This window comes from Astatotilapia calliptera, chromosome 22, assembly GCF_964374335.1.
Source record: "Astatotilapia calliptera chromosome 22, fAstCal68.1, whole genome shotgun sequence".
Lineage (NCBI taxonomy): Eukaryota > Metazoa > Chordata > Actinopteri > Cichliformes > Cichlidae > Astatotilapia > Astatotilapia calliptera.
The window spans coordinates 21,868,799-21,896,348 of NC_137442.1; the positions used below are offsets into that span (position 1 = coordinate 21,868,799).

At 40.8% G+C, this 27,550-nt stretch overlaps 2 long non-coding RNA genes across 2 annotated transcripts; one reads left to right on the plus strand and one right to left on the minus strand.

The window, feature by feature from the left end:
- Nucleotides 1-659: 659 nt before the first annotated feature.
- On the plus strand, nt 660-5,149 carry LOC145423631 (uncharacterized). Its single transcript, XR_013904689.1, has 3 exons — nt 660-721; nt 1,318-1,399; nt 4,670-5,149. It is a non-coding gene; the product is annotated as an uncharacterized LOC145423631 (long non-coding RNA).
- A 9,853-nt stretch (nt 5,150-15,002) lies between these two features.
- LOC145423636 (uncharacterized) lies at nt 15,003-26,799 on the minus strand. The gene is made up of 2 exons (XR_013904695.1): nt 26,681-26,799; nt 15,003-15,620 (listed from the first exon to the last, which is right to left on the minus strand). It is a non-coding gene; the product is annotated as an uncharacterized LOC145423636 (long non-coding RNA).
- Between the last annotated feature and the right edge of the window lie 751 nt (nt 26,800-27,550).

Sequence of the window (27,550 nt, forward strand, 5' to 3'; positions counted from 1 at the left end):
TTGTTACAGTATATTATTCATATACATTTGGTTTACATTTGATTAAATCAGATATATATTTATATTATTTAAAACCAAATAATCAGAATCAGAATACTTGGTTAATCTCTAAGGAAATTATGTAAAACCAAATATTTATTTTAAAAGTGACAATTGTGCTGCCCCTGCTCAGTTTGTCAGACTTACCAAACTAAGTGCTGAATCCCAAACTATATTTATGCAGCCTATTTTTCTAGCTGCTCCACTTTATTATTTTAGGAGTTACTCTGAAAAGGAAAATAACCGAAACTGCCACAATGGGGTTTTTTTCTTAAGAGATTTGTTTGCCACCATTTCTGAATACCCTAGGATGGACGTCACATAATCTCTTTTGCTGTCCTTCACTGGGGCTTCATGTCAGGCTAAAAAGACAAAAGCTTAGGGATTTAGACTGATATGTGTGTTGTGCTCAACCGAGCCTCTAACCTGGGATCAGTCCCAGAATGGCCATTTTAGCGGAGTCCAGTCCAGATGACAAAGCTCCAGCTGACTCCAGGCCAGTTCAGCAGGGAGAGGCACAGCTGAGACCTGCAGGTGTCACATTGTCCTGGTTGTCACTAACCCAATTACACCTGGATCACTGAGGACACACACGCACGCTCCAGTATGCAACAAGACAGTGCAGAAACACACACAAGACCCGTAATACATGCAGATGGGAGCGGTGTGAGGGAGCAATGAGGTAAGCCTATCCAAAATAAAATAAAAAAGCCTTCCAGGAAATTAATTTCTCCACTTGTTGTTAATTAATTATGCATTAGAAAAGGCAAATAGAGAAGATGATAGAATGAAAAATGAGACATTAAAGTAAAAGTGAATTTTCAATGCTCTCCCACATCTTCCATCCTTTCTTTGTTATTCTTTCCTTCCTGCTTTCTTGTACACCCAGGTTGAAGCAGTCCTCTAGCACTGATTCTTCGTCTTTTCTAGAGTGTGTCTGCCTGTGTGTGTGTCAAGGTGTAGTGAGTCGCCAGGTATAACTTATATTGTGGGGACCTAAACGTGTTTACATAGTGATATTACGGGGACTTGTGTCCTTGTGGTGTCCCCATAAATCAGTTTTAAGTAGACAACATTTTTTTAAGGTTAAATTTAGGCAACTGGCAATGGTTATGGTATGGTAGAGGTAAGCAATATTGTGGTTAGCGTTTGAGTAAGTCTCGAGAAAATTAACGTAAGTCAGTGTAATGTCCTTTGAAGTCAGGCATACATGAATGTGTGTGCACGTGCACGCTTGTGTGCTCTAATGGTGTTTAATGCCCAGACTAATGGTTTCAGCAGGGAATCCTTGTGCAGAGCTTTGGTCCAGGCCTGGGCTGATCGCTGGCAGGACCATTCCTCATCCTGATACCGCATGGAGGTGAGAGCCAGGGGAACAGACACACACACACACACACACACACACACACACACACACACACACACACACACACACACACACACACACACACACACACACACTGTCTCTGTTTCCTACTAGCTTGCTTGATCACACACACAGTTTCTCTTCCTTTGTTTCCTCCTGACTTTAATCCTGCATGTCTTACATTCACACATATTCTGTTTTCTCACCTTTATCACATTTCTCACATCTGTGTGTGTAGAAATCCTTTGCTCATTAGTGGTTGTAATTTGATTTCTTTTGTATGTTATATTTTCATTTTCTCCTTTTTTTCATTAACAATGAACTGTATACTCTGCATGAACCTAATGTCTGATTAGGCCATAGAGGGTCACCCAAATGTAAAAACAAACAAACAAAAAAACATTGCCATAAAGAAATTGTACTCTGTAGTTAATTCTGTGCTAATTCGGATAGCTACATTACCACGTTTATTAAGATTTTTAAAAATGAAACTAAGGTCATCGTATCCTTCGTAGAGATTTTCATTATTTTGTCCCATTAGAAGAAAATTGACTTGTAGTATAATTGGCCCTTCGGCACTTTCCAGGTGTAATATCAGGTACCTAAGCAAATGTAATGTTGAGTTTGCGGTCTTTCGGATGAGCACTAGTCAAATTTTTGTGGGGAGGGGCATCTCCTTGTTGCTAAGCAACATCATTTGGTACTATGACATCATCTGTGGTTGTTTCACACCTCTTTGTGGCCTAATAATTATGTTACGAACTCAGGTAAAATCAGAGATATACTGGATATACATATGATAACTAAAGTAGCAAAGAGGCAAAACTGATAGAGGCAAAATTGAAACTGTAAGGCAATGGAGTGCAGGGGAGAAAGTGAGATGAAGGCAGTGGCTATCTGTGTGTATGTGTGGTTGTCTGTAGAGAGGTGTAGGCGGTATAGGCATACAGTTGCTCAGGGCAGTAAGGGTAGGGGGGTGTGTCAGTACAGATGCTCTGTGACCGGGTGTCACAATTCGGGCCAGGAAGCTGAATCCAACGATTAATCACCGGGCCCCTCCGCTTGTAATCAAACGGGCTCTGGCCATGATGTATGAGCCATGTCACAATTACTGACTCACATTCTCATGCTTGCACGCACACACAGAACACTCAGAGTTGATCATGTGCACACATGTATGAGGACGTACGGACATGCACACGTACGCACACACAAACGGCGCGCAGAACAACCACCGGCCGCGCACTAGGATTATGGCTGTCTTCCAAAAGGCCACTGGGGCAGTCTTCAAAGACACAAACATAAACATCCTAACAAAGCCAACACATTATAATCTTAGTCAGCAACACAGGGGTAGCAGAGGGGAGAATGTCAGCACGCAGTGAGAAAGAGGAAAAGAAAAAAAAAAATAGAAACCGAGTCAGTGGGAGTTCAGGACTAATGAGTAAGACAGATATACTGAATAATGGGAGTAGAAGAGAGACAGATGAAAAGAGCGGAGGGGTAAGAAGGACTGAAAGTAGGAGTGAGGGTGAAAGATGCTGTAGAAGAACGAGTCAGGGAAGAGCTAATGAGCGAGCGAGAGCAAGAAAAGGAAGTGAGGGCTGAGGAGGGGATGAAGAGGTGAATCCGCAGGGATGGAGGTAAAGCTCTTGGTCAGCGGTTTCCACAGAGATGGTGGACAGGCCAGCTGACAGAATGAATAATTTAGGACAAGGTGTGGACATCGATCCCACAATGCACTTCTGCCTGACCACACTGTCCAAGGCATACATTCTCAATAGCTGCCTATCTTTCTCTCTGTCTCTCTCTCTCTTTCTCCCTCACACACACGCATAAATTAACCTCAGTAGTTCCTCAGATTCCAGCTGACCGCCTCCAAACAAATGACCACTACTCACACACACTGCGTTAGTTACAGTATCGTTGTGTTAATATTGTTATATCTTTACTGTGATTTTTTTTTTACTTTGATAAAAAAAAATTGTCAAAAACAAACAAAAAAAAGTTATAGTGATATTTAATCTCGAACACAGACAAATAATACTTGGGCCTACATGCTGGCCTGTGCTAACAGACAATGATGGCTTTCAGTAGCCTCCTCTGTGTAAAGTCCTTCCTGTTTGGTTCACTAACTTCCTGTCTACTGCAACCTGATTCTTCCTTGTTGAATGAGATGTCTTTGACCCTGCTGGCCTCCTGTCCAAACCAAACACAGCCATTTCCACTTGAATTTTCCTGCAGGAAAGAATCAATGGACATATGACATATAGTGGGAGCAAATTTTGGATACTTTGTTTACTTGCAAAACCTCTCGTTGAGCAAATCTGCATAATCAAATGGCTAATATGAATATTTTATTAGTTTATTACTTTGCCAAGATTGATATTAAATGCTGGATATGATGAACATCCACTTTAATTGCAGTCTTACATTTTTTTTAGTAATGTTTCCCCAGCCTCTGGCATAACACAAGACCATTTTTAACCCCGTGGAACAATGTTTCTCCCAAATCTCTCTGGCTTTGCAGGCACCTCTCCTCTTCATTCATCACACAGCCTGAACAAGTGACCGGGGAATGACCTCGCAAGTGCGCAGACGCACATGTTGTACACACTCACACACACACACACACACACACACACACACACACACACACACACACACACACACACACACACACACACACACACAAGCTGTTAGACACACAAGTCCGCAAACACAGATTCAGCTCACACACAAAAGCATGATTCATTTTTCACAAACGATGGATACCTTGGAAGCCATGCTCAAACATGCACATGCGTACACTTGCACATAGACACACCCCTAAATGTGCACGCTCATGCGTAGAGGTTCCTATCACATCCGTTACAGATGGGTTCTCCTCCTCCTCAGTCCTAAATGAATATAAATATGTCTGTTTGACATCATTCATCTGCCAGAGACAAACACATTTACCACATCTGGCCAAAAGAGGCAGTGTTACTCTCTACTTCGCTGGGGAGAGACGCATGCAGAAAATAGAAACTGAAAAGGAGAGTGGGAGCAGGGATGTAAAGGCTTCTAAAAATACACATGAAATCTAATAAGGTTTTTTCACAGCAGGGAATTAGTACATATACGTAATGCACTTTCTCTTTTCTTTTGTCTCTCACGTGCAGCCGTGCGGAAAAACAAACTTCCCTCGCTTTTTAAAATACATTTTATTCTGTTGCCGTCGCCCCCTAATCAAATCTGATCCTATCTCTCCCCTCTTGACAGGTTGCATTCACAATGAAGCATTTGAAAGCCCATTAGCTCCACTTTCCAGCATCGTAAAGCCAACAGCAACCTGATATCATCAGTAACAGTCCACGAGAAGATGACAGCCAGACGACAAGTGAGATGTGGACAGACTAAAGGAGCTGAGAGAACGAAGAGATATCGGTGATGGGAACAAATTGAAACAAAATGGCGGGCGATACGGTGCAAGGAGATGCTTGGGGAGATGTCATGTGGGCCAGTGGTGAGAATTTACGGCATGAGACGCATCATCATGGGTCGTCTTAGATAATGATCGCTTTTGAGAAGCAATCCTTGACATTTTACTTCTGCTGTTTCGGCAACGGGAAAAGAACAGCAATACACCTGTTGAGAGTCATTTACAGTGACATTTAAAGATCTTTCAGCTCATGAAAAGCTCCTTTTCAGTTATAATTTGAAAACCATTAAAGTTCACCAGACGTGACCTGTGTCCTCAGTCTCCACGTCTTCATAATGTTCTGCCCGCGAAGCCCTGAGGGAGGCGACAGCGGTTTCAAAGTGAAACGGCTCCTGCTGCAATCTGTGCTCCATATGTCATTAAGCCCATTAGGGAAACACTTGGTTAACATTAGAGCCAGAGTACCAGCCTTTGCTATGGGAACAGTCGTGGGTCGACATAAAAGCGGCGTCTCACTTGGTCTCGCTTCCTCTCGCTTCCTCTCTTTGTCTGGCTGCCTGTATTAACTAGCCATTGTCTTGTTTTTCACCCTCACCACTATGCTTTCTGAAATGCATCCTCCATTTCCTCACTATGAGTCATTTCTCTTTCACTCAGCTCTTTTTTTTCTGCCTTCAACCTTCACTGGTTATACATTTTGCCACTGGGGGCAGTAGAAGAAAAGATGTTGGTTTTGTTTGAACAGCATTTAGACCGTACTCTTTGTCAGTGTGGAGTAATGACAGCCTGTGTAAATGACCTTCCTTTTGCTGGCATGGAATGTTTTGTTGCTCCCTTTCCATTGTATCCCTGCATGATACTTCAAATAGAAAGATTTTGACTTTCGTGACACTGAGTAGTCTTCGTGGTCAACAAATCATAAATTTTGCTGGACTCAGGTGATGGAAGTAATCAAAAAAAGAAAGAAAAAGAAAAACAGCCTATCATAATGTTCTCTTGAGGAAACCAGGAAACCGATATGGCATTTTCACCTAGAGGTCAGGTGGAGGTCAGCATTGAGTGTCATGCCCCTGCTCTACACCCCCCCCCCCCCCCCCCCACACACACACACACACGCCCCTCCCTTCCCTTCTCTGCCTCCTTCTCCATTCCTGTGACAAAGAGAGCCAGTTCGGTTGCCAAGGAAACAGGCTTTTTCAATGGCGATGCTGGAACACGTGGGAAGGGCAGGGCGGCTTTGTTTCGCCCCTGTGATGAAGGATTCTCCCCATGCATGTTTAATCGCCAGACTTATGGTCCCAAACCCAACAGCCGAGCCCATCCACTACCGCCTGATTATGTTCAATGGAGCTTCTGACACCACCATTTTGCCAGCTTTATCATGCTGTGCAGCTCCCACCACGGGTACCTTAGCCATTGTTGCACAGCGTTCTTGACGAGTACAGCTGAGACCACAGATAGTCAGATCAAACAAGGAAGGCACACATGCGACGCAAACAGCAACCGAAAATACGCCTGGCCAAATAAACACACTTACTTTGCATACACACTTTGAAAAATACATAAGGCCGAGCACACAATCCTTTTTGTCCTTTTTCCGTATCTTGGCAGCCACCCACCACTGTTTGGCTTAGCACAGCAAGGGGGAGAAAAAAAATGGCTGATCACCATGGCAACTGTGTGTGCCGTTCTGCTACAGCTGTGATGTATGTGGTGACACTTTTGACCCTGTGGTGAACTCTATGAGCCGTAGAATGTCCGGATAGGCCGGCCTTGACTGTCCTGCCTCTATGTGTACCATATAGGTTCAGTTAATGCCCTGGTCAACATCCACCACCAAACACATTTTTAAACCCAGTCAGACAAGGTCAGGGCTGCATACCTTTGTCGTGGAAACAACATTTCTATGAAGTCTTAATCATCATCTGTGATCCGAGATTATATTTTTAATAGTCAGTGTTGTGTGAGCTCACAGATATAATATTTTGCAGCAAAACACCGCACTAGCAGAAAGATTTTGCAGATTTCGACATCAGATACAGGCAGATATCTGCTACATTCACTGTCTTCAAATCCACTTCAAAGACAAAGGCAGCCTGTGTTAGACCCTGATAGAATTCAAGGTTTGTTGCCCCTCATGTGTTTGCTTCCTGCCTGTCAGTTATGTGTGTCCTTTATTGTCACACAACAAAACACATCTTCAGATCTTCCGCTGGCTCTCCGCTGACATTTACAGATCAAGCACGCTGTTTCATATATATGAAAAAAAGGTCAAACACAAACAGCCTGTGCACAGATATCAAAGTGTCACAGAGTTTTCTCCAGCATTGCACACACACTCAGGAAGACACACATATTTTTGTGTGATGAGACAGACAGAAAAGTCACGTAGGCTTGCAATGCAATGCAGTACTTATCAACACAAATTCCCTCAGTCAGCAGTTGTCTCCTTCTGTCTGGTTGGTTTTGCAGAAATGTAGCACCTGTTCTGTGTTTCCACCACTAGGGGTGCTGCAGCTTTGCACAAAACCAGAGCTCCTAAATCTACCACAGCTGCTGCTGCTGCTTCACACTGAGCTGCTGTGGAGCAGAAGAAGGGGAGCTGACACCCAGAAAATGCCATCGAGCAGAGCAGCTTTTTTTTTCCTTTAAGGAACAATTGATTCTTCATTGTACCAGTGAACATGGGGGCAATGGGGCAAGCACGTTAAAAAAGCAGACCAGTAGATGTGGATAAAAACACTGAAAACATTTTGTTTAATGTGTTCTTTATAATAAATTACACCCAGTCAGAAAGCTGATAATCACAAAGAGAAAAGAGACAGTGCATATGAAAATAGCAACACAGAGCTGTTCTTGAGCTTTTACAGGTTTTACTGTTATCGTGTAATGTTTCTTATATAAACCCTTCTTCATTCTTTGCCAAGAAGTTTGGGGGGGGGGGGGGGGGGGGGGGTTGTGTTGTTTCATTTTCTGCGCTCCTACCTGCAACTGCAGCAGGAGAAATTTACCTCCTTTTTACCAAAAACTGAAACTAAGCAAAAACAAAAGAGACATTCCATGTGCTGTTACAGCTCCTCAGCCCTGTTTGTCCAGGTCACACCCTCAGAGGGTCGTGACCTCCTTAGATGCACTTAGACCTGCCATACCACTGAGAAGTCAACTTGCATGTCTTAAAGACACAGATAACAGAAAGAAGCTTTGCTACTTGTAAAACACGTAAAGCTGCACCTATATGGTTCAATTTGAGCAACATTTAAAGCTGCGTTCATGCACCTGATTAATATTTTTTTCCATATCAGTGCATAGTTTATGTCTCTTATACGATCAGTTCTCTTCCATAATTTAAACTGGATTTGAAAGTTATGGATTCTGCACCAGTGGGGGATGTAATGTGTTCCAAAGTAATGCTACATTGTAAGTTGGTAATGCAACGTATTACCGGACGCAATTCAGTCATCACATTGCATTTACTAAGCAAACAATTATGTCATTAATTTCATTATATTGTTCTTTAATTTGCTGCATAGTGAGTAGAGAAGGCAAGGAGGGGGAAATGGTAGTGCAGTCTACAACTTCTAAAGAGTTGTCATGCTCTCCGGACAAGAGTCTTACAGTAAAGTGCCCACAGCAGAATTCCCAACTGCAAAACACAACACAGAGTCAGGCCTTTACCACTGTAGATTCCATTTCCACCCATACATGTGGCCACAAAATCTTCATGTAAAGTGCCTTTTAGGCTTTTTATTTATTTTTTACTAATTTTGCTGGCAACTTTGTATTAAGGCTTAAACAACAAGGCAAAGATTATGTGTGTGTCCTCATTACAATAGGGATTAGTGTCAGTGTGTGGGACTGCAGCCTAAAGTTTATATTGTTAACTGGTAATTATGTGACAGTTCATGCAGTGAGTAACACAGAAGTAATGTAAAGAATTACTCTATTCAGGGATTAACTATGTAACACAATTCATTAGCGTTGTCAGGCTTTCTATGTGAAATTTCTTCTCTTAAGATTTAAATGTACAAATTGCAAAACCCTTGAAGGTGAATTTGTTTTTTTGTGATTTTGAGCTATAGATAAAAAGTGACTTGTTGGAAAGTTCATTCAGTTCATCTGCACGCATTACTTTTCCAAGTAACGTCTTCTATCACACACTTGTACTGCAGGTTTGCATTGACCCAGGTGTGCCAACTTGGGTCACTCTGGCAGGAAGCTATCTGCTGGCCTTCATAGCTAATTTGAGTCACTGAACTGGAGTTCTAACTCGTATTTTTGGTGTTTGGTGCTTTTTAGCTAAATTATCTTGCAAACATTGTGGCCTGTTGTAAAGTGCTGCTCTTCCAAAGAGTGGTAATTGGTAAATGGTGAATGGACTGGTTTTTCTACTCTACTTAAGTAAGCAAAGCGCTTGATACAACATACCACATTCAACCATCCACACCCATTTATACATGAACTATGCTTTTTTGCAATGCAAATATAACCCAAACTCTTTAAAACCCAAAGTCCATACACACCGACTGGTTGAACTTTATTTGCTGTAGAAAACAACCTGATTAAATTTGTAAGAGAGATTATTATAATTAATACTATTTATAGATATTTTGTATAACTCTCAATAGTACTGTATCCCCATATCTCTTGTATTACTTCAGTTTTAACAGTGTTTTCACCACAAATCAAAAGGACAGAGAAAAAATGACCAAATTTAGATGAGCCTGTCAGCCTATCTCTGCATCTGTAGGTACATGGCCCTGTCAATCATGGTCATCACATTTGGGGACAGTCCCCTTCGTCTGTCCACCCCTCCCTCTCTCTCTGGTTGTGGTCCTGCCACTGATGTTGAGTGGGTGACCTTTTCTTTCAGCTAATCCACACCAAAAAGCCCTAATTACTGCTGCCGCTCCACCAGCCTCCCTGGCCCAATAATCAATACGGCCGATTGGCCGGCGGATCACCCCATCAGACACCAGCGCTTTACATGTGACTCAGAGTGCATATGTGTGTGTTTGTTAGAGTTATTTAGTGATGGTATTTTTATGGGAAAATGCATAGAACAAGAAAGATTGCACCAAAGGGCTGAAAAGACCTTATTTGGAAAGACTCCACAAGCAAAAGAAAGAAAAGAAAAGCAACCACACACACACACACTTGTATTTACACACATTCCTCACACCAAGCTGAATGTTGTGACACTAGTTGACCTTATTGAGCTGCTGTTGTGTAAAGAGTCCCTGATTAAAATATCTTCCCTTTAACCTTTAACAGAGTGACGCACCGCCCAAAAGCAAAGGAATATGCCACGGGTTTATGCAGGGAGGTAAATGTTTTGTGTCCTAATTTCATTAAGCTGTGGCATTTCACTAAAAGTCCTGAATGCATTGCTAAAAATGTTGCTTTTCAAAAACACTTCTTTTTCTTTACAGGTGTGTGCTTATGCTATGATGAGCTGACACTATAGCATGTATGCTGCCGTGAGCATTTCTCACCTCTATATTTGTGTGTATGTGATGCATCTGTCTGAGCAAAAACGCCTGAGGACGTTGAAGAGCAACCAAAGGCAGGATGCAGTGTTATCAGAAAGAAAGAACGAGTTTAATTTTAGGCAGTCATATCTGTGGAAAGAAGTAAGCGATCTCTCTTTCTCTCTTCTCGTCTTCTCTTTCTCTTTCCTTCTTTCACTCTTGCTGACAGTCTTTGATTGCATTAGACAAGTTAATGAAAAGCAACAATGAAGAAACGACTGGCAGCCCTTCCTGCAGCCCGCACCTGCCAGAGTGTACGTCTGTGTGCGCATACCTGCCAGTGCTTATGTCAAGTTGTCTCTTGGCCTCCGGCGTGCCAGTCACCACGATGATGAGATGGTAAGAGAGTGATGAGAACCTTGTTCATACCCTCAGGGTGAAGCTCTGCAGACGTGAAATGGTTATCAATATAAACTCCTGTTCCCACACCAGAAGTCATGAGAAAGTTGGAGAGAAATCTTTCTGAAGCGTTAAAAACTCAGCTATGTTTCAGAACCCATCATCACAGGCTTTAGTTAAAAGATGAGATACATTATTTGCTTTAATGAGGCTTGCTGAATCACTTGATTGACATTGCATACCTTTCGTTAAAAATTGTTGCAACAAGATGATCTCTTAATAGAGCTGCTGGCATATTAATGTCATTAACAGCCATTAACAGCAAATAGATTCTGCAGTCAACTCAAAAGGCTCTAAGTAACACGCAGCCACAATATTGTAATTTCAATATGCGAATTCAATCCTTTAGGAACTTACTTAATACCAAGAATCATTTCCAATGGCACTTTGAATTAGATATTAGATGATGCTGCACCTGAAGGTAAAGGCCCTACAATAACACAGAGAAAACTCCAACAATCAGAAATGACTGCCTAAAATTAACCTTGTTCTTTCAGGGATCACTGAATAATTTAAAATGATGCCCTATGAGCAAGCGGAAAGGAAAAACTCCCTTTTGGCAGGAAGAACCAGAACTCTGGCAGAACCAGGCTCAGGAATGGGCAGCTATCTGTCGTGATTAGTTGGGGGTGAGGGGAGGAAGACAGGACAAAACCATGCTGTGGAAGAGAGCCAGAGATTAATAATAGAAGATTAAATGCAAAGTGGTGTATAAACACACAGTGAATGAAAGAAGAAAGAAGAAACACTCAGTACATCCTGGGAAGCCCCCAGGAGCATTGCAGTGTAACTAAGGGAAGGTTCAAAGTCACCTGATCCAGCTCTAACTATATACTTTATCAAAAAGGAACATTTTCATGCAGGTAAATAAAACTGTATTGAAGATATTTTCCTAAAAAATAAACTAAAAATATACAAAATAGTTGCCAAATTTAACTTAACTTACAATAAGTTTTCCCTTACATACACCATAGTTTCCTTGATCTTATTTAAAAAAAAACCCAACTATACTACCCGTATTGATCAGCACTGATGCTCGTGTCTGGTGTCTGGGTTTTAGGATCTGCAGTGTTGTACTTTGTATTATGCCCTGAAATGGGCACAGGAAAAGTAATGGTGTTCATTGACTCAAATAAGTAACTAAATAATTTAATAAATGAAAATGTCCTTGATTAAAACAGACTTCCCTATCATGACACTGGGACTAATCATACAACTGAAAGAACAGTGATATCTACTTTATGCTGGCCCATTAGCAAAGACTAAAATTGTCCTTTAAATAGTGATGGTTCTATTGAGTAGAATTTTGCCACAAGCAATCTCTGAATAAATGATCTTTCCCAGTGTGCGACAACAATAGGCATCATAGTTTCTTTGTCAGTAAGTAATAGCTGCAGTTTGTTCGTCCATCACCAGAAGCCGATGACATGAAACCATTACAGAGACCTGCGGTCAGTTGCAGATAATCTATCATCTCTGGCTGGAATACAGGTCAGAAGGAGTCAATAACTTTTAAGTATCCACAGTTATGACACGCTATATCATATAAAGGAAAAACCTGAACTCTTGACCTCTACAGTGAGGGTATCCAGCAGTTTTTTAATGCTATGGGGCGCATTTTGCTGACATGGATTGGATCCACTTATCCCTTTAGCGGAAAGGGTCACTCCAGTCAATACAAAGTTGTTCTGAGTGATCACTTTTATCTGATCATGAAGCATTTTTATCTTGATGGAAGTGTTCCCCGTCCTTAAAGTGTGAGGGATCACTGAATAATTTAAAAAGTATGAAAATGATGTGAATCGTACTATATAGCTTACCACAAGCCAAACTGAGTGTTAACAGGAGACTTTGGTCTGAGGTAGGCAGAGTCGTCTACTAACATCATCAAAACATCCAATGGGGGGATATTTCAAGAAGACTGACGTTCCTTCCTTCTGGTAAAGATCCAGATTTTAGAGAATCAGTCGTTACAGATCTTGGTGAGGTGTTTCATATTGGCTTTTCCTTTAATTTATCACCTGTTTTTAGTTTTTTTTTTGATATGTAGTGTTTAATCTTGGTCGTTTGCTGTAATTAGGAAGTAGTTGTGAACAGTTGAAATGGTAGCTCAAATCCCAGCTCACTGAGGCCTGTATATAAAATTTGATGGGTGCATCAGAAGAAGGAAATGAGCGCTCTATATTTAAACTTCACAAAACAAAGGTTTTACTGTCCAACAGCACAAAATTACTGTAAAAAAATATGTGAATGTAAATACAAGCAATAGTGACATAGTGAATAGTGCAATTACATTTCCTGATTATCTTAACTTTAATTATACAATTTTAACTTCTTGGGCATTCCACGTGTGCAAGAGCCGTATTTGTGGGAGCTCATTTGTTTTACTTCTTTAAAACTGTGTATCATTTCCTACGTGTACGTCTGCCTGTGCAAACCTCTGTGCAAACATTGTATATGCAGTGACTGCATGTGTGTCTGAATGTGAATGCATGTCGGTGAACTGAAGACAAATGCAGTCCCACAGAGAGCTGCCCCAGTCAGCCTGGCCTGCTGAGTGAAAATCTGCGGTAATGTTTAGCTAAAGGGGTGAAAAAGAAGGTGAGTGGGGGAGAAGGAAGGGGGAAAGATGAGAGAATGACAGGCTAGGGTTCTGTGGGTAGAGAGTGAGTAGAGAGAGTGAAGAGGGTAGCGTCTGAATGAAGGGAAAGATGGGTCATGGTGCGGAGCGACGGGGAGAGGGAGGGAAGGAAGGATAAAAGGCCCAATCAGGATGGACTGTAGAGAGGTCCCGCTTGGCCTTGTCAGTCAGTCGTCTCCCTGACACCTGAACCTCTGCTGACCGGGTCGTGACTGCCTCTCTGGCACAGGAGATATCACTAGGGGAGCTGACCTTTGACCTTGCACCTCCTCATCTCCACCACAGCACTCACCCTGCTTTCTTAACAATCCCTTTACTTGCTTCCTTGCCTTCATTTGTTTTCAGCGCTTCCTCCAGTCTTTCACTAACAGTTTGGTTATCATTTACCAATTCACCATTAGTGGACATAGGGATAAAATACAGCATAAACAAGTAAAGACAGGCAGTTATAAAATACGTTATGGGAATTACACAGGAAGAAACACAGGATTAACCTGCAAACAAAGTACAGCTGTTTATTGAACTGGGGTTTCACTGGTAGCGGGTTGCCTCTAAATATGAAATGTGTTCCTACTCTCTGGGTGCGTCTAATCGAGGTTTTGGTAAGGAGCAGTGACTTCCTTGGATGTCTGTTGCCTGGAAATTTCACACGAACCACAAAAGGAGGAAGTTTCTGCACCTGGCCAAAACAAAATCTGGTATTTAACAATCCATTAAACCACTATGTGTGGTTTTGGTTATCAAGATATGATACAACAAAGCAGTGTGCTCAGCCTCAAGTCTTAAACCATGTATTGGGTGCTCAGTGTTGACAAATACAAAAATAAACAGAATAGTGGCATGTGGGACTATGTGAATGCGCAGTTTCAGCCAAAATACATTCATGTTTATCGTAATAATTAAAAAAAAAAATGCTAAAAACATACATTTATCATTGAGCTCAAGTGGTCGTGTTGATTTTTTTTATTATTTTTAGTCACTTGGTGGTTTCTTTCATAAATCAGTAGTCTGATTTTATTTATCTTTTATTTGCCTTGTCACAAAGCAGCCACCTCAAAGCACTCCAGTTCATAACAATATCAGAGCCACTGCGACCTTTTCAAAATGATAAAATTCTTCAGTGCAACAACTACTAATACCTTATGCATTCTGACAGGAGGCCTTTTGTAGCTGGCAAGCTGAATCAAACACACAAGCATGCGTGCATGTATCCCTGGAGATAGGTCTAATCCTGGGTTTACATTGTTAGGACAACAGGGATAATCCTGCTAACAGGGTGTTTATCTAGAAACTGCAACTGCTGAATCCCCAGCACGCACAGTATTGACCCGAAACAAAAAAGACAACAAGAGGGTGAGAAGGCACAGTAAAAAAAAAAAAAAAAAAAGTTCAACAGGACAACAAAAAATCTGAATAAAGAAAACATGCAAGTCATGAGGAAATGGAAAATGGCTTTAAAAGGTTGCACTGGAGTAAGCAAAGAGGCAGATGAAAGAAAGGTCTGTGCTGTCAGGTATGCAGATGAGAGTGTGATGGCATCGATACAGAGGTGGACACAACCAATCCCTCAGGACTGCACTCCAGCCAGAACAAACACACACAGAGGAACAAAAAACCTTTATTTTAGGTGAATGTGCAGACACATAAACAGAACAAACGTGCCTATACAATAAGTTAATTGGGATCATTTTTATGGTTAAACACACAGTATACAACATAATCAATGAAATGTTAAATGACTGCAAACTTTGTCCATTTAATCCTATTTTACTCGCTTTTTACATATCAAGTATGTATTTTTATGGCAGATTTAACCTGGATATGGATGATATCTCATGAAACTCTACAGAGATGTTCTGTTACGCTTCACAAATCTTTTATGGGAGACTTTAAGTAAACCTGGGTGCAATTTGATGTAAATTTGGAGAAGATGACAAAAGATAAAGGAAAGGCTGATTGTGAATTAATCAGCGTGCCAAATAGCAAACAATAAGAGGCTAGGACATAGTCATACTGTCTTGTTGCGGGGACTACAACTGATAGAGTTCTTAAAAGGGAGGCAGTAAGGTGGCTGTAGTTGCCATTAGAAATTTGCAAACTTCAGAAAGATCTGTAACCACATCAGATTAGTGGGAGCTGGCTATCCTGTGCCTGACTTGGCTTCGATGTGACTCCTTTGCCTCTTGTCTGCTTGGCGTACGACTCGAGTGGGAGCAGGCTGAGCTGTAAAAGAAAGAGAACTAGTTGAGTCAAGAGAAGCAGGCAATTATCAAAGGTTATGGTTAGTGACAATCAACTATTTTGTCTGAAATGTTATACTTTTGCTCTAATTATTTGGATGAGGTACCCATAATGGTCAAAATTGTGGAATACAACTAACTCTTAATGGTCACCATCTTAGCTATGCAATGTAACGGGGAGGGGTCACCAATTACATCTACTAACAGTACAAGTATTTGAATTGAGACACAATGTACAATCTGGCAGAGGTATTGTGGTAGAGCTGATCTCAGTGAGATGGGATGACATGAGATGTTTGTAACTAATGTAATTACACTTCTAGGTTAAAGCTGCTACAACAAAACCAAGCGGGGACTGAAGAAAATTGATTGGTAAGAACAGACTACCTCTCAGACCCTAGCAGCCTCTTGCACTGGCAGAAAGTGAAACACTGGGATAATCTTACTGATAAGTTTGGACATTTGCACCCCTACTTTGTGCAATTTGTACTATGCCTGGCGTCATTTTGTCAAAGAAAGCCACTGTACCTTCTACAGGGAGTGCAGAATTATTAGGCAAATGAGTATTTTGTCCACATCATCCTCTTCATGCATGTTGTCTTACTCCAAGCTGTATAGGCTCGAAAGCCTACTACCAATTAAGCATATTAGGTGATGTGCATCTCTGTGATGAGAAGGGGTGTGGTCTAATGACATCAACACCCTATATCAGGTGTGCAGAATTATTAGGCAACTTCCTTTCCTTTGGCAAAACGGGTCAAAAGAAGGACTTGACAGGCTCAGAAAAGTCAAAAACAGTGAGATATCTTGCAGAGGGATGCAGCAGTCTCAAAATTGCAAAGCTTCTGAAGCGTGATCATCGAACAATCAAGCGTTTCATTCAAAATAGTCAACAGGGTCGCAAGAAGCGTGTGGAAAAACCAAGGCGCAAAATAACTGCCCATGAACTGAGAAAAGTCAAGCGTGCAGCTGCCAAGATGCCACTTGCCACCAGTTTGGCCATATTTCAGAGCTGCAACATCACTGGAGTGCCCAAAAGCACAAGGTGTGCAATACTCAGAGACATGGCCAAGGTAAGAAAGGCTGAAAGATGACCACCACTGAACAAGACACACAAGCTGAAACGTCAAGACTGGGCCAAGAAATATCTCAAGACTGGTTTTTCTAAGGTTTTATGGACTGATGAAATGAGAGTGAGTCTTGATGGGCCAGATGGATGGGCCCGTGGCTGGATTGGTAAAGGGCAGAGAGCTCCAGTCCGACTCAGACGCCAGCAAGGTGGAGGTGGAGTACTGGTTTGGGCTGGTATCATCAAAGATGAGCTTATGGGGCCTTTTCGGGTTGAGGATGGAGTCAAGCTCAACTCCCAGTCCTACTGCCAGTTTCTGGAAGACTCCTTCTTCAAGCAGTGGTACAGGAAGAAGTCTGCATCCTTCAAGAAAAACATGATTTTTATGCAGGACAATGCTCCATCACACGCGTCCAAGTACTCCACAGCGTGGCTGGCAAGAAAGGGTATAAAAGAAGAAAAACTAATGACATGGCCACCTCGTTCACCTGATCTGAACCCCATTGAGAACCTGTGGTCCATCATCAAATGTGAGATTTACAAGGAGGGAAAACAGTACACCTCTCTGAACAGTGTCTGGGAGGCTGTGGTTGCTGCTGCACGCAATGTTGATGGTGAACAGATCAAAACACTGACAGAATCCATGGATGGCAGGCTTTTGAGTGTCCTTGCAAAGAAAGGTGGCTATATTGGTCGCTGATTTGTTTTTGTTTTGTTTTTGAATGTCAGAAATGTATATTTGTGAATGTGGAGATGTTATATTGGTGTCACTGGTAAAAATAAATAATTGAAATGGGTATATATTTGTTTTTTGTTAAGTTGCCTAATAATTATGCACAGTAATAGTCACCTGCACACACAGATATCCCCCTAAAATAGCTAAAACTAAAACCAAACTAAAAACTAATTCCAAAAACATTCAGCTTTGATATTAATGAGTATTTTGGTTTCGTTGAGAACATGGTTGTTGTTCAATAATAAAATTATTCCTCAAAAATACAACTTGCCTAATAATTCTGCACTCCCTGTATTATTATTCATCATAATTTTTTTCTTTCAAAACTAACAAGAAATGGTTTTATAGTTTTATTTGCAGTAATAAAAGTATAAGAAGGAGCTTCCTGTTGTTGCTCCTGTCTCAAAGTAAATGAAAAAATACCACACAAATACTGCATGCTAATGCTAATTTAGCGTGCGATAGCACTCTGCCATGTAGGCTGCACCGTCTAGTGTTGGGGGTGGTTCTATCAACAAATGAACACCATAATTTTAATTTCAGAACAAACTGACAGTATTTTGATGGGCTGTCTACTGTGGTAACACTATTCCCCAACCTCAGATTGACTTATCAGGCCAAGAACAAGCATCTACATGTTAGCATATCCAGCTAACATTTACAGATATGCTACCATCACAGACTTTGATTCCTTTACACAAGCAGTCTTTAAGGTCACAGCCTCATCAGGTGCAGCAAACCTGCATTGTTGTGGGAAACAGTTTATTGACTGTAAGCAGAAAATCTCAATAATTAAGCAAATCACTTTAATGCTATCAGCTTCATTAAAACTTAAAGATGAAAAGGCATTTCCATGACATGCAACTGAAATCACTTACATTTTATACTTAAATGCTCAAACTTTAGTAACAAACTGCCACTCCAGTATCTAATATTGCCCTGGCTGGTGTTAACTTCCTGTCTGTGGAAGGTTAGGCGGGCAGGGTTGGGGGCTGGGGATATCGGCAAAACGGCTGCAAGCTTTAGCATGCATGTCAGGGCCGGGGGACGCTCTCTGAGCCAAATGCCAGTCTATAGATCGCAGAGGGGACTAAAGATCACATCATCGTCCACCCGGACATCGGTGACACCGGACAGCGGACGTGGGAGAGACGGAGGACCAAATGATCCCTGCCAGGACCAGGCATTATAGACAGCCGCTGTCATTACAGGGCAAACATGCACTAGTTTGAGTGCACAAATGTAAACAAACACACACACAGGGTAACACACACGTACACGAGCTGTGACAACGACATTATAGACAAGTGCTGTCATTAGAAGAGTCTCTGCGGAGCTCAAATGATAACGAGCACGGGGGAAGAAGAGCGGGGGGTTGACGAGGATGACTGTCCAGCTGTCTGCAGGTAAGCTTGGGGTGTTGGATGTTGCAGTCTTATTAGCTCAATATACACAAAGCATTTGGGTGTCTGATGAGTTTTCACTTTTTAATTCTTAATCAGCTAATGTCTGTTCAGCTTACTCTGTTCCTGCTTCAGTTATTCACCTAAGAGTGTACAGTAGCTTAAACTCGACAACTCTCAAAAGACTAATGACTTGTTGAATTATATATACAAATCTTCAACTGTAACGTTTATTTTTCCAGTTTTAATATTAACAATGTGAAATTGTATAGCTAAGTTTCTGGGCTTCTGTTAAAATAAACAAATACTACAGATTCAGGGGATTTTTGAAGTAGGAACTACAGTACTTGGCACTTACAACACATGCACCAAGGAATTATAAACACTGAAACTAAGGGCAAATGATTTTCTGCATCATTTTCTTTAACAAACAGAGTGAAAGCAGGAAAGCAAATCTGGTGTGCTTTGATCAGGTATATCCTATTGACAGACTTTACCCTTAAGCATAAATTAAGATCGGATCAAGTGATGACAGTTTGTGGGAGCTTCCAAAGGGAGTTCATGGCCAACAGGTATGTCTGGGTCATCAAAGCACTCCTATGTATCTATTAAACTAATTGTCAGGACTGAAGAATTCACATCAAGTATGTTGTGTGGGCCACATGACACCACAGAAAGCAAGGGTAGTAAAGACAATTTTTGTGCATCAAAGGGCAAATCGCCAATAAATGGATTACCTGATAACTTAATTGTATGAGATGACATTGACAACAAATGTCATCAGAATAACTTGTTGCTAACCCCAAGGCATTCTCTAAAAAAAGAAAAAAAATGCCAAAGAGGAAATGCTAGAAACCGCAGTTCCTCTAATGGCCACTTGTGGCTGGTCCCAAAAGTGAGCAAATCTCTATAGATTCTATGTAAAAATGCCCAGGTTTGCTAGGCTTTACTTCAGCTGAATCAAACCCCTGAACTCTACCTCTCATCTGTATTTGTGTTATTGGCACTGTAAGGAGTTTTTTAATTCAATTATCTTTTAATATTTTAGATTTATGTTTGGTTTATTGCAGAGCAGTGAGTCGCTGTTTCTTTTAAAATAAAACCTAATAGCAAAAATAGACAAAATTACAAGTGAATCAATGCAATGATTCATTTGTATATAGCCACTTGTTTGCGCCCAATTTACTGTAAATGACATAGAAAACTGAAAAGCACTTTTACCAGTCTGTGCAATGTACAGTCCACATTATACCACAACTGGATATGGAAATGCTCAAAGTGGTTCCATTGCCAAAAACACTGGGTATGCTTGAAAATGGGTTACTCATGACAAACTATATACAGTAAGCAGTTACATCAGATAAGCCAGGAAGGTCTTGAACCTGGAATACGAAAAAGGGAGGCTGCCCACTTCTGCTGTCAACATCTCAACACCAAAAGTGTTGTAAAGAAAAAGCAAAGCAAGTACTCTGTGCTTACACACAGTGTGTTAGAGATTTAACTGAACATTAATTTGTCTCACTAAGCTTACAGTTGGAAGTCTGAAATGTAAATTGCTCTTTGCCTGAAGGGGACAAGTCTATCAGTGCTCAGTTTCAATCCTGCTCTTCAACTCCCACAGTGTTATGCGCTTCAGGGTGTGTACATACTAGAGGCTCAGAGTTACCCTATGCCTCACATCTGTCACTTAAACATCTTCACATTAACAATCTTCTGTATTGCTGCTGCCTATTTTAACACCAATGCTTGCTTTACTGCTGTGTCTCTTTCTGGCTTCAAAACAGCACACTAACACTGTCGTGTAGTTGGGATCAACTCATCTTTGAGGGTATTGTCTGGCTCAAAAATATCAAAATATGGTGATTTCCCCTTAAAAAATGTAAGAGGAGAAATCTAAAAAACTCCAACAGCTGGGTCAAAGCATGCTGAAAAATGTCTTTGGTGTGACCTGATCTAGTAACTTATATCAGTAACTGTCAAAGAAGCTGAATACTCTAATTTGTGTCAGTTAACGCACAAATGGTTCCCTAATCTTCCTCATATTGTGTTACCAATGGTCTTCTATCACAGTGTACATGACTGCGATTGGGCTTCCTGTGGGCAAGACTGACAGGTGGTTTTCAGGTAGAATGGTGTCAGGTGAGCTCAAACATCCCGACAGTTGCTGACACAGCGGTGTTGAAACTTGTCTTGTGCCTTGAAGCTGTGTGTGTTCATATCTGTTTGTGAAAACTATGACTATAGCTCTGTGTTTTTTTGCTTTGATATGTTAGCAATTACCTGCTTGAGGCCGTTTCAGCATTTGCTACTTCATCTGTCTACTTATTCATGAAACCAAAGGCTCAAAGACCTTAATATCAAAGGCCTGGCTCAGGCTCTACTTTGTTATTGACAAGTGCTGCTGGCCATGCAGTTTAGATTATGGGATTATATTTTGGCTCTGTTAACCTTACAGTAACTCTTTGGCTCAGTAGGAAAACTATAAGATGCATAACAAAAGGCATGGGTACGCACAACATGTACAAAGAAAATGCATTTAAAATACATGTTTGGGTGATTGAGCTGAGCAAATAGGCCTAATAATTTCACATAGCCTACCTTGTGGTCTTACACTTGATTGGACTTTACATAATATTAAAAGTATGAGAATAATAAGTAGTAAAAGTAATTCCATTTTTCTAGGTTTAGAAATTCTAAAAGAATGTGGTGTCGCCTGATCACAGTAAGTATAGAAAACGTTTTGCCAGACATGAAATTTTGGCTGAATTATTTTCTTGTTTTCATCTTATTTCAGAATATCATTATTGCAAAATGTGTCTTCGGCAGATGTTTATCTTTTTCTGTGTGGGCAGATTTTGTCACCATACAGTGGACACAATGCAGTGACTGAACTTTAAATGTATACCTTCATGCATATAGTTGACACCAAAATGAAGAGCAGGTTCTAAAGTAGTTATAGTAAAACTCACATATCATTTCAGTTTTTGGAGTCTGCCATAATGAAAAAAATAGCAAACAAAAAAACAACTTCCAAGCAATCAGTTTTACAGTCTAGTTTGGCAGGTTCTGTCATGGGAAAAAGGTCTCTGCGCAGTCTTGTAAAAAAACTAAGTGCACCCTCACTTATTTTTATTTTTAGAAATTGAGAGTGTAATTAGCAGCCAGGTGCTGCTAATCAAATGCACTTGATAACTGATCAACAAGTATGACCGCCTCCATGAAAGCAGAGGTTTTGGCAGTTTGCTGGTCTGGAGTATTTAGATGTATGTTTGTACAATACCAAAAAGAAAAGGCATCAGCAATGACTTTAGATCCTAACAGTTATAGGATCATTTTCAATCAATTCCAAAATGATTGGTCATTCTGCAGTGAGAAAGAGTGGAAAATGTTTCAAGATTGTCATCAGTCCTCTCAGGAGTGGATGTCCCAAAAACTTCACGCCAATGTAAGACTGCAGTTCTCAGAGAAATTGTAAAAAAAAACCTTCTCACTCAAAAAAACATGGCAGCATGGCTTAGGTTTGCAAAACTGCATCTAAAGAAACCTCAAGACGAAGAATGTCCTTTGAACACAAGATCAAAGTAGGGATGTTTGACCATAACACACAGTGCCACAATTGTAGAAAACCAAACTTAGCATATTTGCACAAACATCTCATACAAACTGTCTAGACTTGTGGTTGAGGGGTGATGATCTGGGCTTGTTTTGCAGGGTACCTTGTCGTTATCGTGTCGAGCATGAATCCATCTTTATGCTAGAGTAGCATTTGTGATATTCTAGAGTCAAATGTGAGGCTATCTATCTGAGAGCTAAACTTGGGTCCAAATTGGGTTGTGCAAAAGGACTATGATCCTGAGCACAGCAGCAAATCAACAGAATTACTGAAGAAAACAAAAGTTAAGGTGTTTCAAAGGTACAGTCAAAGTCCAGACCTCAACCTTACTGAAATGCTTTGGCATTATGGCAAAATGCAGTCAGACCAACTGTAGTGGGATCCACCACAAAGGCAGCTTTGACTATTTGGCAGGTGTTAACATGTCTCTCTATCTGTGGACAGATTTTGTCAGCAGAGTAGTGTCACAATCATCCTTTAATTGTATGACATCAAAAGATTTTGAAGATGACTAGTGTGAGAACTCGTGGTCTATGGCTCTCCATGGTCTATATATATGTACATTTTCAAGGTTCAAGGTTCAAGGTTCTTTATTTGTCACATGCATAGTTATACAAGTATAACACACAGTGAAATGTAGCCTGACACGCTCCTCGACATGTGCAATGTATATAGTATATACATTGGGTGAATGGTGAATGTGCAGTAGTAGCAGCAAGCAGGTGAATTCTGTACATTAATATGAATAGACATCTGACTATTTTACAGGATAGACAATATAAACATATTTAAAATTAAAGGAATTTGGAATGTACATTGTGCCTTGGTTTAGAGTGTCTGTAAGAGTCCTGTCTCAGTCAATTATAGATGATGTGAGAGGGCGGGTGTGTGTGTTTGTTTAGGGCCCGGATGGCTTGGGGATAGAATCTCCTCTTGAGTCTCTCTGTCCTTGCCCGGATGATGCGGAACCTTCTACCAGATTGCAGAAGTTGGAACAGTTTGTTGCCAGGATGGGAGGGGTCCTTCAGTATCTGCGCTGCTCTAGTCCGGCATCTCCTGGTGTAGGTGTCCTGAAGCGGGGGGAGAGCAATCCTGCAGCAGTGTTCTGCTGTACGGATCACTCTCTGGAGAGCTTTTTGGTCCTTCACACAGCTGTTCCCAAACCACGATATCATGTTCTGTGTGAGGATGCTCTCCACAGCGCCTGTATAGAAAATCCTGAGGATCTTTGGAGAGACCCTGAACTTCCTCAGTTGTCGTAGGAACCTTGAACCTTGAATCCTGTGGGTATGTTGAACTTTCCAGTGCATGGCTCAGGAGAGCTGAGGGTCATATAGTCTTTTACAGAATAATACTTCTTTCTGAAACCAGAAGAATCGCCTCCTAATGGACATTAAATAAAATCCAAGTTTAAGACATCTCCATCGGCTTGATTTTTCAGACCCGAAAGCTACGTTCATCTTTGATATGCAGCCTATGCTTTTCCCATTCAAGACTCACCAGATGCCCACAAGATTACAACGCTTGTGTTCATTCAAAGTATTCCTGAAGAATTCCAAGTATGCTTTTACAGCCATAATATGAAGACCACAGGAATGTCCTCTCTTTTAATTTGAACATGACTACAGGCAACACAGTGATTGCTCACTGGTTTCAGGCTGAAGCCTGAGAAATTGTAAGGCTGGAGTTTCCAGTTCTGGCATGGCAAACACACAGACCATGACTTACCAGCCAATCCATCTGCTTTCAACCACAAATTCTTGCAACAACAGGACTGCAAAAAACCCAACAGTCCACATCATTTTCATATCTGCTCCCCATTTTTACCTGACTGACTCACAAAGCAATGACGAATTACTGGTCAGAATCACTGGGTTGAAGCAGTGCATGATCCTGTTATTAGCAAACAGAAAGATTTTCACTTTTTGCAGGTTTCATCTAGCCATTTCAGACATCAATACCCCAAATTTTGTGACAAAAATAAACCCATGTGTGACAGCACACGGTGTGATCAGATGGTGGCAGCAGCACAGTTTATCTGACCTTTGACATCAAGTGTGCATGACTGATGTGCATGACTGATTTTCAACTATTCTGTAGACTAAATAAACCTCTGTACTTAATTTTTAAAGGACCTAATATTTTGTACATTCGGCATGACTGTCCTTGAGCCAAGTCTCTTATTTGTAAGACACACAGCTACTGTAACTGACAGTTTTCAGCCAGAATGTTTCTCTGTGGTTATTCCTGTTTGATCTGAAGTGTGTGTGTGTGTGTGTGTGTGTGTGTGTGTGTGTGTGTGTGTGTGTGTGTGTGTGTGTGTGTGTGTGTGTGTGTGTGTGTGTTCACACTCCCTTTCAAAGGGGAGTGCGAGAGAGAAAGAGGGAGAGACAGACAGGATGAACAGCCTGTCTGTCAGGTGTTGGTACTCACATTAGTCATGTTTAAAACAAAGGATTCTGGGAAGAGATGATGGCCAACACAAAGAGCATCAAGGCTCCTCAGTGACACCCGATCTCCTATTTTTGTGTGTGTGTCTGAATGTGTGTGTGTGTGTCTAGATAAGTGTGTGCGTATGTGTGGTGGGGGGCTTTCTTTAGGGGGTTTGGGGGTGCCTCATTGGCTGCCATGCTGAGGTCAACCTGGGGTCAGGACTTGTGTGATGGATGGACCACTGTCTCTAGACTACTAGCTAGTCCTCACTCCTCCTGTGGGCCTCAGACCTGCTGAAGTATCCTAGCTGTGCTCTTCTATTTTCACATCTCTTTGTATAACTCCATTTGGCACTCGAAGTAGGAGTGCTTCATCAAACAAAAGGGGCTCAGCGAAAACTGCAGACATCTCTTTGAGGTGAGTTCTGTTGTCAAGATGTGGCTGTGCACCACTTTACCCAGCCTTTGTTACTCATGTAACCTCTACTTTTCCTACCTTTAATCATTACAATACACATTCTGCCTTCCCTAAACTACCCTAGCGACCATGGTCTAACATGCCTGGCATGACAGACTGTTACTAACCACATGATGTCACCTCTCTTCTTGTTCCCCTCCTTCTCTTCCACCATCATTCTGTCAATCCCTCCATCGGCTCCGTCCCTTTATCGGCACATGGTAATGCACATCTGTCGATGGAGGAATTCATTTTGGCTGCCAATCACACCAGGGGAGTGGTCAATGAGCGCAGACGTGCCAATACCTCGACTACCCTGATGAGTGACTTCTGTCTCTCTGTCTCTCAGTCTCTCTGGGTTTCCAACACTTTATGTCTGAGAGAGGCTCTCTGCTTCATTTGTTTTTTACTCTGTTGTGCCCTGTGTGTGTGTTTGTGTGTTTATCCACAGCTGACCATAAACAAACTCGACAAACTTGCTTGAATATGTAATAGCACAGTCTGCTTATTTCATTCATATGTAAAGCTCTGCAATCATCTTCACTGACCTTGAAAAGAATATTACTGTTTGTGGTCATATCCCCGCATCATTGTTTGCAATGCCTAGCTGATGTTTACTCTTTTTAATTTCCTGATTCTATAATGTATTTGATGTGTGCATGCAGGTGCACAACCACATGCACCCACTCTCACTCACACACATATACGCACACGCACACGCACACACACACGAACACACACACACACACACACACACACACACATACACACACACACACACACACATTGTAAAAATGTGAAGATGAAATGAACTTTGCAGAGTGTGAGGACATGACAATTATTTCTGCAGTTATCTGCCTTCACCTTGTATTTGCATAGGCTACTCAGCAGTTTCTCTGACACACTGGAGGAATGGAACTTAATTACAAAGGTTTTGAGCAACAAATTTTTATATCAGTGTCCAATTAAAATTTGCAATGGATGGTGTAATGACCCAGATTTTGAACTTTCTATAGTGTGCTTATTTTGAAACCCCATCCCTCTATTTTCCCGATTTTATCAGGTTTATCATAAATTAATAGTCTTTTAAGACTAAGACTAAGTAGAGATGCAATCTTTGGAGTTATATTTCCATCTTTCGTTTGTGTTTGCCTATGTGTGTGTGTGTGTGTGTGTGTGTGTGTGTGTGTGTGTGTGTGTGTGTGTGTGTGTGTGTGTGCGCGCGCGTATGTGCTTGCACGTGCAAAATCATTCCTTAATGCTTTCAAACTGTCACATTTAGATTTCTTATATGCGGTACTGTGTTTCCAGGCGGATGTGTGTATAGACTTACAGATTTGTTTGTTCTCAGGTTTGTAGCCTGTGGGTCTTTTTTCATCAACTGCTTCTCTTTTGGCTCTCATAAATCATGCAGGAGGAAAGACACCGCCACAAATTATTTTTTATGCAACAATATAATGTAAAGCTTCAACAAGTATTTCAAAAGTATTTGTCAGTCACCACCAGGCAGTGTACTTGAGCCTTTAAACTAAATCACCTTTTAGAAATGGTCTGTTTCATAATTTATTTACAGTGTAAAAATGTAAAACATTTTTAAAAAATCCGAAGTGTTTAATTGGTTGCCGAAACAGTCTAAAATACACACTAATCACTAATTAAGAATCGCTCTCAATATGCTGCAGTAGAAGGCCATTAATACAGTTATTGTTAGTGAGAGAAGAAAACGTAAACAAAACAGAAAAAATGCATATTTCAAAATAAAATAGAAAAATATCTTTCAAATATTTTAATTCGGTTAAAATATAGTAAAATAATTAATTTTACTTTGATTTGAAACTGAATAAAAACGTAGACACTTTATTATTATTGTTGTCATGCAGTTTGCTTTAGAAGTTTATCATTTCTTGCTTATGTAGACTTTGGAGGGCTTCTTCATTGTTTTCCAAATTCACTTTAAATTTAAATATTGGTGAATGTTTGAGCTGATATTAATAACATTTTATTATTCTATTATTCTATCTCTTTTTTAAATGTTATGGTTTAATTTAATTATAAAATAAGTTAATCTTTTTCACAATTGGTGGATTATGTTTTGCAATGATAGTATTTCCCAAGTGCCTCTTCGTATTCGTTTACATTTATTTTTATTTATTTACTTATTTATTTTTTGTTTGCTTCGCAGTTTTCACAAAAATAAATTTAA